Source organism: Petaurus breviceps, unplaced genomic scaffold, assembly GCF_028583685.1.
Source record: "Petaurus breviceps papuanus isolate PSGF00001 unplaced genomic scaffold, PetGlider_PUasm1.0 224, whole genome shotgun sequence".
Taxonomy (NCBI): Eukaryota; Metazoa; Chordata; class Mammalia; order Diprotodontia; family Petauridae; genus Petaurus; species Petaurus breviceps.
This window is the reverse complement of record NW_027185887.1, coordinates 9436493-9450558: the sequence shown is the minus strand read 5'-3', so window position 1 is coordinate 9450558 and position 14066 is coordinate 9436493. Positions and strand designations below refer to the sequence as shown.

Genomic DNA, 14066 nt, shown 5'->3' with positions numbered 1-14066 from the left:
ATAAATAGAAGTATGCCTAGTATGGTTTTACATATATTTGTAGATCTGTGTCAAATGGTGGCTTTCTCTAGTGTGGGGTAGGGAGAGAGGAAGGGTTCAGAATTTAAAATATAACCAAAAAAATAGTTAGATGGCCAACTATCTAGGCTAACTAGATCTTTTGGGCTCCTTGTGGTAACTGCTTTTCAGATAAAATTTTTAATAACTTGCTATAGAGATAAGATTAACTATAGAAATAAATCACCTCACCAACAGCCCCTTTACTTAAAGTAAATGATAAGTGTCCTGATGTCTTGAAAATATGAGCAGTCTCAATCAATAAACCAATTAGATCTAATTTATTTGATGAACTAGAGTGAAATTGCATAGGAAGAGTATTTGAACAGTGTGAAGAAATTTGATCATATCCCAAGAGTCTTCTCTAACATACCAAACTAGTTCAGAATCAAAATTATTCTAGAGATTGGATTGAGTATAGCATACTCGTTTAAAAAAACAAACAAAATCCTCCTGAAGAACTGCTTCAGGAATGAGAGGAGAGAGAGACCTTTGTTTTGACTGTGACCAAGCCCTTCCCCCACCTCCCTTTGGCTAGAGAAGAACTTTGGGGGCTTGAAAGGGTCCAGAGGATTTTCAACTCTCCCTCAGTGTTTGAGTGGCATCCTTGGAATAGGCATCTGTAGTGGGAGCCAAGGATGTAGACAAATGGATTCACAAAGAATCCATCAAAGAGGCTATACTATTCCTGAGGGGAACATTAAGAGCACCCAAAGAAGGGGAGCAAAGGACTTGGTGTATGTAATCAGGAGCTGTGAATTACTCCTTTGCCACATATGCTGTCTATGTTTGACCCCTCTTTCCTTTGGACTCCATATGTAGTGGGGGTGAGTATGTACCAGACTTTTGGGAGATATGGTTTTGGATTCACTATTTTTACTGTGCTTAGCAAATATTTTTTTCTAAAAATTATCAAAGCACAAAACAAACAAAAAGAATTAATTAAGTCAGGCTAGCTAAATGATTCTCAATGGATAGCCATGGTGAGAAGCACACAGAAATTGAAGTTTGAGCAGATGGTACTAGAAAGATACCCTTAATCCCTCAGGGGTCCACTTAGACTCCTAAGGGGATACAATAGCAGAAAACTGGAGACTTGATTCATCAATGGAAATGGGTTTTGAGATAGTAACTCTAGAGCATATTTCACATTGGAAAGATAAATATCTTTTGTGTTTTTCCATTTCCCAAACTATATGGTAATTTGAAATTATTGCTTTTATACACAGTATCTTCTCATCATTATCGTTCCATCAATGAAATGCAATTCAACTAACATTCATTAAGCACCTAATATGTACAAGGCATTATGCTTCATTTGTGAGTGTGTGTGTGCATGTATACACATATATGCTTGATGTTGATTTTGGTCTTTGATGTATCTGATAGTCTAAATCAGGGGTTGGTAAACCAAAGCCCTGTAGCAGCAAACACCCCAAGCATCCTCAGGGTGGCTGCCAATACAGGTTCTTGGATCTGCTTTGTTAAAGGAAAGCAACTCAAAATGGGTTAACAAGCTTACTTTAATCAGTCAAATATGCATCATTTACCTAGTTCAGGGGAAAAAGGTCAGCACCCCGAACTTCAGAGTATACAGACAGAATTATCAAGACAGAAACAGATCAAGTAGACAACTTTTCAAACTGTCCAACCATTACATCCATACCAAATCAACATCTGGGTTTCATCAACATCTGGGTTTTTCAAAGCCAGGGGGCTCTCAACAACGGCTTCCCAGAGTCTCATCTGATCAAATCACAGAACACTTCTCAAAGTGAGCCCCAAAATAAAGCTACACATCAGGGCTTATATAGCCTTCTCTTGGCTCAGAGAATGTAACAACCTTATTGACTCACTGGCCAATCAAGAAGTATCTACTGAAAAACAAGCCTCCCACCCCAGGCTCCAGGTGCACTTTAGCCTAGGGGCAGGGAAGATCTTAAAAATTTACATTCCCATTACAAGCCCACAGGTCAAATCCAGACCACTGCCTATTTTGTAGAGCCCCTGGGCTTTACCCTTCTTAGCTCTCAGGTCATAAAAAAACAAGTGGTGGACTGGATTTAGCCAGTAGGTTATAATTTGCCTACACTATGGTCTAAATGCACTCAGATAACTAATTCTGATAAGCCTTTCTCATCAATAGTAATTCCCTGTGTTAAGACATGGTCTTATGACCTAAGTAAAGACTATGACCAATGTAAAGACCAATCACCATTTTGTACTGATGGTGAAGATTGATAGCCACTTCCTCACAGAAAAGTGATAGATTTAATACTCAGATAATATTAGGCAACCTACTATATTTCAGGTAATATGCTAAATGTTTTATTGATCCTCCCAACAACCTGAGAGGCAGATGCTGCTATTATTGTCTTTTTTGAGGACATTGAAGCAAACAGAGGTTAAGTGACTTGGCAAGGGTCACCCAGCTAGTAAGTTTCTGAGACTGGATTTTAACTTAACTCTTTTTGATTCCAGGTCAGCATGCTATCCACTGTGCCACCTAGATGCCTCTGTGACAATTAGGAGATGATGCATTTTTGGACATGGCCAGTGTGAAAATTTATTTTGCTTGACGATGCCAATTTCTTACAAGGGTTTTATTTTTCTTCTTCTTTTTCCTTTATGGTTGGGAGGTAAGATAGAAAGAAAATAAATTCTTGCTGATTGAATTTAAAAGAAATTTAACTTAAAAAAATAAAAATAGAATTTTAAAAGAAAAAGACACAGTCAATATAATTTTTTGTAATACTAGTTGTCACTTAACATAGCCAGAGCCTTCTGACTTCCTTTTTTTAAAATATTCATTTTGAACTTAAATACAAAAAAAGTATGTATACAACACAACACAAAAAGAGCATTAAATATGAAACCATGAATCTCCATTTCATATTATTTATTTTTTTTGAAAACTATGTAATAAATACTACACATCATTTTCAAAACTACCCTTCTTTGATGAGCTTCCATCTGAGGTTTTTTGTTGTTCTTTGCTGTGCCTGATTTCCTTCTTAAAGAAAATATTCGTGATATATAAACATTAGCTTTCTGAGTAATCTACAAGACTGACTTTTTTGTTTCCTAAATCTGAACCATATTTTCCAATCTATTTTTTACCACCCTACCTTTGCCTACCTTCACATTAATATGGTACTAAGAACAATAAACTTGAAATATTTCCCCAGGGGTGGAGCCAAGATGGCAGAGTAGAAATAGGACTTCCTTGGGACTCCTGCTTTCACTTCCTCCAATATATGTAAAAAATTACTATAAACAAACTTTAGAGCTACAGAACCCACAAAGTGACAGAGAGAAACTAACCTCCCACTGAAAACAGCCAGGCAGGCCATCAGAAAGAGGTCAACACAGCACTCTGGGAGCAAAGCCTAGTACCAAGTGAGCCAGAAGTTTAGCCTCAGGGTGGCCCAACCAACCCCGACTAGAGGGACTTCGGGAAAGTGAAACACCAGCACCTGTGGTGGTTGCCAGAATTATGAACCCATAAATGCCAAAGACAAAGTAAGATGTCAGTGGACTTTGGGAACAGACTTTGGGAATCCAGGAGTGCGGTCTGGACTCTGCCCCTGGGGCAAGAAGCAGCTGAGGCACAGTGGCCACTGCTGCAAGTCTCCTTCAGAGCTCTTAGCCTGCAGATTATAGGGGGACCAAGAGACCAGTCTGAGGGGTGATAGATCTTGCTTTAACCTGCTTGGATATGGATTGCTGTCTTGGGTGGAGGTCCTGGGGTGTGTGACCAGTGTGCTAGATTGTGTGGAAGTTTCAAAGAGGGTAGCCAACTAATAGTTCCATTAGCTGAGAAAACCCCAGCATTTTGAGACAAAGCTCCCCTCTCTGGAGGCAGAATTCTACTGTGGCAAAAAAGCTCAAAGGTTAAGTAATTGAGTGGCAACATGAGCAAGCAAAGGAAGAAAAACAAGCAGAGCAATCCAATATTAGACTCCCATTTTGAGGACAAAGGGGATAAAGGCATGGAACAGGAGGAAGACAATGAAGTCAGAACTCCTGCACCAAAAGCTTCCAAGAAAAATATGAACTGTTTACAGGCCACAGAGGAGCTTAAAAAGGATTTTGAAGGGGAAGCTATGGAAATGTTTTGCATAGCTACATATATACAACCTATACTGCTTATAATTGCTATAATTGCTTATCTTCCCAGTAAGGGTGGGTGACAAGGGAGGAAGGTAAAGAATCCGGGATTCAAAGTTTTAAAATAAAATGTTAAAATATATAAACAAACAAACAAACAAACATATATATATATATATATGTATGTATGTATATATAATTTTTTACCTGCAACTGGCAAATAAGATATACAGGCACTGGGGCATAGAGATCCATCTTGGCCTACTGGAAAGTTGGAGGGGGGTATGGGTGAGGATATAGGAGAGGGCAGATTGAGGGAGGGGATATACATTGGGATTGCTGTTTTGGGGTGGTGTGTAGGGGAGAGAGGGGGAGAAAATTTGTAACTCAAAATCTTGTGGAAATGAATGATGTGAACTAAAAATAAACATAAAATAAAAAAAGAACAATAAACTTGAATCAGGAAAAAACCTCCTCCATTTGATAGATGTGTGACCGTGGGAAGTCACAGAAACCTTGTCCTCAATTTCAGTATTTTTAAATGGGTATAACAATACCTCTTATTATGAGGATCAAATTAGATAAGGCACGTGAAGCATTTTGTAAGTTTTAAGTTATTGTATAAATTTCATTTAGAGATAATCACAGCAATAGTTATAATAATATGTATAATACCTTGGTTTAGACTGAGCATTTTGAGAAGGTCTTCATAAAATTTCTTTTCCTCCTTATTAGCTGCAGTAGATTTTGGTGCATAAGCAGAAATTATCTTCATGGTACTTTTTTGATCAATCACATCAAGATAGTGAATGGTGAAATGAAAAAATATTTAACAGATGTGCTTTTTATTGCCTTTAGACATGTGATAAACTAACTCTACTCAAAGTTTTGCTTTCCTCTTCAAAAAAGATTCATCCTTCCTGCCTTCTAGACTTATTTCAAAGATATCGATATTGATATGGTCCTGTTCTTGCAAAAATGTTCATTCTTTGGTCATTGAAGAAGGATCTCACCTTTAAAGTGTCATCTATCAGGATAAAGGGTCTATGTGCTGTGTGGTACTTACCACTGATCACTTTTCCACACTCTACTACCTTGACTGAATGCACAGAATTGAGTGATCTTGTTTCCTGGGTTGCCATGGCCAAAAAGGGAAGGCATTATATTAAGGGGACCAAGAAAAGCCTTTGGTAGAAAGCAGGCCTTTCACTGAGAATGAGACTTGAAGTAATTCATGGAAGCCAGCAAACATAAAAATGGAGAGGAAAAATCATAGGGACAGGGGACAGTCAATGAAGATGCATAGAGTGGAGTGAGGATATAGAGTGTTTTGTCCCAACACCATGGCCTGATTATGGTGAGGGGAAAGGGAAGAGTAAATCTATGGTGACATTGCCTTTCCTCACCCTTTCCTTGTAGTAATTGTAGTAATATTGTGACCTTACTCTCCCAGACTGAAGCTACACCTTCCCTTCAGGGTTTTGGAGGTAATCCAAATAGAAAAGTGGCTTTCACTAATGCTATTTGCTGGAGTCTCCATTATAGTGTGTTCTCCCCACTATTTAACTGCCAGTAATTAGCACCCCAGTGCCATTGAACCTATTAATATTAATTAACTTTTACAAAAGGATATTTATTTGGAAGATACAACAAGAATAGGTGTTACAAATGTCTTCTCCCCCCAACAAATTTGGTGACATACTTTCCCATAACCCATCTCATCCTCAGGGAAGTTGATGCTCAGACAACACAATTTCTATATAGCATTTGTCCCACCAAGTTAATTTCCAAATTTCCAAAACATCATGACTGATGGATAAATAGTTGGTGAAGTTGCATCTCTGCTTCTGCTAGTTGCATCATTTTTCTTGATGATCTTCAGCTACGATTTTAGGTAGTCCTGAATAATGATATCTGTTACTAAAAATCTTGCTGAAATCAAAATATGAGCTGTTGTTCTACCATGTGCTAACTGTGTTGTAATTGAACAAGGCACTCAATCTCTCTTAGAGTCTCTATTATCCCATCATTAAAATGGAGACAATAATATCACATGAACTACTCAAAGGATTTTGATAATGAGGAAAAGATGTGACCCATTTTATTTAGTAATATGGTAAATAAGTGGTATGCACCATAAATGCCACAGAAGTTCAAGAGAGAGATGAATCATTCTCTGCTGTATAATTTCGGGGAAAAAAAATAGAAAAAGAGGGATGTGGGTTTGTTCTTAAAGAACTGATGAGATTTGCAACTGATGAGTGGACTTTGAACTGAGTTTTTTAGGAACTTAAGGAAAGTAAGAAGTAAGAGAAAAAAGCATTCCAAGTATGAAGAAGAGCCAGGAAAAAGGCACAGAGAGGAGAGATGAAATGTTGGTTTTGAAGAACTGCAAGCAATCCAGTGTAGTTAGCCCATAGAATGCATGGAGGGGAGGTAGGTATAAGAAGTCTGGAAGGGGAGAAAGGGGCTAAGTTGTGAACAGTTTTAAAAGTCAACCAGGGGGTTATATTTGATCCTGGTGCCACTGAAGTTCATTAAGCAGAGGCAATACAGTCAGAAAAATGTACAATTTAGAATAATCATTTCTTCAGCTGAGTGAAAGATGGATTGGAATGAGGGAGAAACTTGCAACAGGGAGACCAATTAGAAGGTGAGTGCAGTGTTCTGGGAAAGAGATGATGAGGGTTTCATGAAATGTTTGTGACTGAATGAGTGGAGAGATGGGGTATATGTACAAGATGTTGTAAAGATATTAATGACAAGATTTAGCAATGGACTGAATTTTTGGAGAGTAAGGAGTTAAGGATGACAGCGATGTTGTAAGCCTAGGTAACTGGAAAAATAGTGGTGCTCTCAACAACACAGAAAGGGGAGAACTCAGGAAGAAAAAGAATGCATTTCATTTCAGTCATGTTGAATATGAGATGCCTACAGGATATCCATGAGGTAGTTGGAGATGCATGGGTATAAATTAGCAGAGAAGAATATATAGATCAGGAAATTCTCTTCATAGAAGAGAGAATGGAGATGAAAGGGGGAGCAATTTGCTGGAGAAGAGAGAGAGAATGGGATCAAAGGTGTCTGGAGAGGAGTTTGCCTTGGCAATAGTTCAATAACAAGGTGATATGTGCTTGTGTTACCATGGTGGCAGAGAAGAGGAGCAGGAAGGAATAATAGGGAAACACATTTTGATGGAAAAAAGTGGTAGTGCTTCATGACTAATTGGATATAATGAGTGAATAAGTGGGGAAGGTCAAAAAAATCTGAAATTTTGAGCCTGGGTGACTAAGAGATGGTAAAATTAATAGAAAGATTGAAGTTGACAGGAGGGAATAGTCTTCCCTACTTCCTTTCCCTCTTCATTCTTCCCAGGGGAGATAGTGTAAATAGACACAAAGATCCTAGGGAACATAGGAGAAGGATTGAGATCTGCTTCATTCAGCCCAACTCTCTTGTCTTCCTTGCCTTCTCCTTCCTCCAAAATAACTAATCATAATAAGCTTCAAGAGAGGACAAACTAGTATTTTTAATCCACCTCATCTCTAAGAAACAATGTGGTCAGAATATTGCTACTTTACTTGAAGTCATCAACATAGGAGCTAATGATGTCTAAAGTAATCAATGACATGAAGAGCAAATCAGGGTCGATATTCTACACAATCCAATAATTGTCTTCTAGCTAGAAAAGAAATAGTTCAATGGTCTACAAATCAAGGATTTTTTTTTTATTTTTACTAAATGTAAATTTTTACATAGTGATAAGTGCTAGTTTTTTTATAAACTTATTTTGCATATTAATGAATGAGAGCCACTTGGTTTTTGATGCAAGGGAGTACTATTCATTTCTGCATTTCAGTATTTCCCTGATCCATTTAGAAGAGAGGGAGGAAGGAAAAAAGAAGGAAGGAAACAAGGAGGAAAGGAAGGAAGGAAGGAAGGAAAAAAGCATTTTTTTTGTTAGGCGCTGTGCTCAGTGCTTTGCATTATTATCTCATTTGATCCTCACAACAACTCTGGAATTTAGATGTTATTATTGCATTTTACATTTGAGGAAACTGAGGCCAACTTAAGTGACTTGTCCAGGGTCACAGAGCTAGTAAGTGTCTGATGCTGAATTTTAACTTAAGTCTTCCCAGCTCCAGACTCAGAGCTCTAGTAGCAAACAATTTTAAATGCTACCAATATTTAGGTAGGATCTTAAACCAACCATAAAGTCAATTACTTAAAAGGTGATAAAACTTAATAGAACTTGCAACTCCCAGATGTCTAATGAAATTTTTTTAATTGTTCCTGCACGGTAAACTATCAAATGACTGGCATGCCAATTTCCTGTTTTATTCCTTATTTTACTTGTTAGGTTTACAAAACATATATTTTTTTAAGTGATTACTAGCCATTCCATACATATCCTGAGTCCCAAAGCCCATTGGTATGACCTTTTGTCCTTATTCATGATCAATATTCTGTGTCTGCATGAGTTGGAGTCAGCAAGGGTAGGAGATAAGAGAGCTCTGCTCCCTTCAGACTCTCTTCAAGGTTCTTCAATCTCTTTACTTTCTTTGAGTCTCTTCAGCTCTTCAGACTTCCTTTGGGTCTCTTGAGTCTATTGGGTGGAGGGGAGAGATGTTGGCTCCCAGCTTCAAGAGAAAAGATGGATGATTCCAACCCTACTTCAAATTGTTGAAGGGAGAAAAAGACTGGGAAAAATGTGGCGTGAGAGCAGCTAGCACTTTCCATCATGTCCTTATCTCCAGCTTGCTATACTAGAGATTTCAGGGAATTTCCCCTTGAGTGATATCTGGAACTCTCTCATGGTTGAGCTGAATTACCTCTCTCCAAACAGGAGAGCTCCTTCACTCTATATCATCTGGTATATATTCTCTTATGTATACTTACTCTGTCACTATCAATGTGGATAAATGTGTTTCTTTGCTACTTTCTATGTATGTTCATTGTGGAACTTGTATTTGGTGAGAAGGGAGTCAAGACTTGGATATGTAAAACTTGGGTCTTCCTTTCCTCAATGAGAGCAATCAGAAGTTTAGCTTGAACCTAAAAATCATATCCCCTAGACTAAAAATAATTAAGGAAGTAGATAGTTATAATTCTATGCCAAAACTCCTTCTCCCTGAAGAAAACTGAGTGACTTTCATCCTTCACTTACTGCTTTCTCTCCTGTCAGAAAATAAAGTATTCCTTGGAGAATGGAGGTTGGGGGGAGAAAAGGTTAGAGATACCTATTATGTCTCCCTTGGAGTCATGCAACAACATTCTCCCTTCTATCCATCTACCCCTATAATTAAAATTGGATGCAACAATTAGCTTATCTTGGAGGTTTGAGCGAGCGTTAGCTCTATAAGCTCGTGAGAAGCAAAGTGGAAGACCCTTTCCCCCAACATGGAACCGAAGGCGAAGAAGGAAGCTGTTGTGCCCCCCAAGACAGAAGCCAAGTCCAAGGCCTTGAAGGCCAAGAAGGCAGTGCTGAAGGGTGTCCATAGCCACAAAAAGAAGAAGATCTGAACATCCCCCACCTTCCGGCGACCCAAGACACTGAGACTTCGAAGGCAGCCCAAAAACCCTCGGAAGAGTGCCCCTCGCAGAAACAAGCTCGATCACTATGCCATCATTAAGTTTCCCTTGACCACCGAGTCTGCTATGAAGAAGATTGAGGACAACAACACCCTGGTCTTCATTGTGGACGTCAAGGCCAACAAGCATCAGATCAAGCAGGCCGTAAAGAAGCTGTATGACATCGACGTGGCCAAGGTCAACACACTGATCCGGCCCGATGGAAAGAAGAAGGCCTATGTCCATCTTGCTCCAGACTATGATGCTTTAGATGTTGCCAACAAAATTGGAATCATCTAACTTGCTGTGTCCCCATTCCACCTACGATAAAAATAAAGTTTTCCAGAATAAAAAAAAAAATTAGCTTATCTTTTATTTAATCTTTTTTAAATTTCTTGTTTTTAACTTTTTTTATGGAGGGGGGAAGGCAGGGCAATTGGAGTTAAATGACTTGCCCAAGGTCACATGACTGGTAAATGTTAAGTGTCTGAGGCCAGGTTTGAACTTAGGTCCTCTTATCTCCAGGTCTGGTACTCTATTCACTCCACCACCTAGCTGCCCCTTTTTTATATAATCTTGAAGTTTAAATACATCATGGAGGTGACAGATTTTATTTCTGTCTTTAAAATAAAGCTGAAGGTATGTTTAACTCAATTTCACTTGTAATGCTTTGTTCTTTTTGAGACCTGAATTTAGTCTTGTTTCTCCTTTTTATAAATGATGGCTGACATAACTAGACCTTTCAAATGTGCAAAGAACTACATTCTTAATAATAATTTGCATATTACAAATCACATAATACCATATGTCTACACATGCAACTTTGGTCCCTAATACTGAAATTAAATATATTATTTTCACTTCCATTGCTGTTTCAAAATATTGACAAACCAGTGCAGAAAAACAGCTTTGTTTAGTAAATCATAATAGGATTACAGAATCTCAGAGTTGGAAGAGATTTCAGAGGCCATCAAATTAATTTCACTCCTGAACAATAATGCCCTCTACAACATACTTGACCAGTGATTGTCCACCTTTTGCTTAGAATCTTCCAAGGAGGGGGAAAACACCACTTCTAAGAGTTGCCCATTCCAGTTTTAGATAGATTTAATTGTTAAGAAGTTTTTCTTACTCAAGGCCTAAATTTACCTCTTTAAAGTTTCTGCCTATCGATCTTAGTTGTGTCCTTTGGGTCCAAGCAAACAAGACAACTTTCTTTCACATGACACACCTTCAAATATCTGAAAACACTTATGTTCTAAGTCTTCTCTTTTCCAGGTTGAACACTCCTAGATTTTTTAATGATTCTCATATGCCGTGATCTTAAGCCCTAGAACCATTTTGGTCATTTTACTCTGGATAAGCTCCAGCTTAACAGCTTTTCAAGAGATACTGTTACCCAAAATGAATACAACAAACTAGGACAGAGTAGTGAGGCTTATTACTTCCATACCTCTGGATTTTATTAATTTCAATGCAGTCCAAGATTGCATTAAATTAAATTGCATTAGATTTTGTGGCTGCTCTCCGCCATTGACTCATTCAGCTTGCCATGCACATAAACCCACAGATTTTTTTTTCAGCTATATTACTGTGTAACCATGCCCTTTCTGTGTTTTTATTTGTAAAGTTGAATTTTTGAATCCAAGTTGTAAGACTTTAACTTTCTCCCTATTAAATTTAATCTTCAAAAATTTGATCAAATGTTCTATTTTGTTGAGATGTTTTTGGATCCTGATTCTGTCATCCATTATGTTAGCTATCACTCCTAGCTTTGTGTCATCTGCAAATTTGACAAGCATGTTATCTTTTACTACCTATCTAGTAACTCCATAAAAATTTTTCAAAAAAGTAAATGAGGTTTGGCAAGACCAATTCTTTTTTTTTTTTGAGGCAATCAGGGTTAAGAGACTTGCCCAGGGTCACACAGCTAGTAAGTGTCTGAGGTCATACTTAGATTCAGAACCTCCTGACTTCAGGACCACTGAACAAGTTAAGTCTGTTGCACCACTAGCTGCCCCAGTCAGACCTATTCTTAATGAAGATGTGCTGACTCTTGGTGATCACTGCTGCCTTTTCTTTTTTCTTTTAAATTTCTTTTTACTTATCTCTTTAACTATTTTCCAACTACACATAAAAACTTATAGCAATTATTTTTCAAAACGTTGAGTTCCAAATTCTTTCCTTCCCTCCCATCCCTTATCCCTTCTTGAGAAGGCAAGCAATTTGTTAATAATTATACATGGAAACCATGCAAAACATTTCCATGTCATCCATGTTGCAAAAGAAAGTACAGACAAAAAAACAAAACCAAGAAAAATAAAGGAAGTTTTAAAAAGTGTGCTTCAATCTACCATTCAGAATTCACCAGCTTTCTCTCTGGAGGTAGATAGCCCTTTTCATCATGTGTCATTTGGAATTGTAGTAGATCACTGCATTGACCACAGTAGCTAAATCTTTTATGTTTGATCACTGTTACAATATTGTTGTTACTTGTATAATGTTTTCCTGGTTTTGCTCACTTCACTTTGCATCAGTTCATGTAAGTCTTTCCAGTTTTTTATGAAATCATAATTTCTTTTCAAAATTTCGAAAATATTTTAGACAAATGCTAAAACTTAAATACATAATAGAGCTTTGTAACAGTTCATGTAAATACAGTTTTTTCTGAAATCATTTCTTTTTAAAATTTTAAAAAATATTTTAGACAAATACTAAAACAGATATATAATAAGAAAAGAAAAAGAAACATATTATAAACTTAAATATTAAGCAAATATAAAATAAATAAAGAAAAAACATTTCATGTGCATAGCAGAACATAGGAGAGGATTCAGAATATATAGCAATAACTTTTCCATTTCAAGAAAGCCTATATATTAAATACTACATGTTGTATTGAAAGTTGTCCATCTTTTCTTTGCTTCCCTGTAGGCTTTCTTTTGTTCTCTGATGTACACTTATCACTTAGTTCTTTTTCCTCCCCCCTTCTCTCCCTTCCTTCCCACCCCAAGGATCAAACATGGATTTATATATAGATATTGATATCTACATACACATATACATATATACACATACATACATATATAAAGATATACTTTTCCTAAGAGATTCTACTCCCAATCTTTGTTTTTATGTTTGGGCATATTTCTTTTTTTCTATCTCTCTTAACTCCTCTACTTTACTTGTACCAGCTACCTTGCCCTCCTATTACTTAACCTATCCCCTCTATAAGGATCCCTTTCTTATCCTCCCATTCCCCTAAATATGAGCACCCTTTAATACACCCTTTCAACCTATTCCCTCCCCCTCCCCTCTAAAGATCCCTCCTTTATCCTCTCCCCCTCCTTATTCCCTTAGGGTTTTATTTCTTTCTAAATTTAGAATATTTTTATACTCCTCTAGATGTATATGTATTTTTCCCTCTTGAATCCATTCCTGATGAAAGTAGGTTTCCAGAACTAACAATCCTCCTCCCCCATCTAATTCTTCTGTAGTGGCTCTTCCTTTCTCACCTCTTTTGTATAAGATAATTACTCTTTTAGTTCTGGAACAATTTTACTTTATGAAGTCATATCATACTGAGGTCTACCCCAATGTTTCTTATGAACTACCCAATTGCTTATAACAATTTTAGACATGTATTTTACATTTTACATACATGAAAGGTAAACAATATGTCTTTATTGAGGTCCTTGTAATTGGTAATTGGTATGTACCTTATATTTCTCTTGGTTCTTGTATGTCAGATCTTCTATTGAGTTCAGGTTGTTGTTTTTTTTTTAACAAAGTCCTGAAAGTTTGGCAATTCCTTAAATGTCCTTTTATTTTTTCATTCAGAATTATGTTTAGCTTTGCTGGGTATGCTATTTTTGGGCAGAACCCCAGTCTTTTTTATCTTTTATATACAGTGTTCCAAGATCTGCAATATTTTAGTGTAACCATTGCTAGGTCTTGTGTGATTCTAATTGTGGTACCACCATATGTAAATTGTTTTTTTTCTTATTGTTCATAATGTTTTGTCCTTGAGCTGGGGTTTCAGAATTTGACTATAATATTCCTGAGAGTTTACCTCATAGGATCTCTTTCAAGTGGTGATAGGTGTCTCCCCCCCCCCCCGCAATTTCTTCTTTATCCTATTGTTTTAATGCTTCAGGACAATTTAAAAACTATTTCTTGTATTATTGTATCAAAATTCTTTTTTAATCATAGCTTTCAGATGGTCTGATTATTCTTATGTTTTCCCTTCTTGATCTGTTTTCCAGTTCAGTTGTTTTTCTGATGAGGTGTTTCATATTCTCTTCTATTTTTTCATTCTTTATATTTTG

At 37.1% G+C, this 14066-nt stretch overlaps 1 pseudogene; it reads left to right on the top strand.

Annotated features, from left to right (window-relative positions):
- The first annotated feature begins 9505 nt into the window (after positions 1–9505).
- Positions 9506–10098, top strand: LOC138166467 (large ribosomal subunit protein uL23-like; annotated as a pseudogene).
- The last annotated feature ends 3968 nt before the right edge of the window (positions 10099–14066 follow it).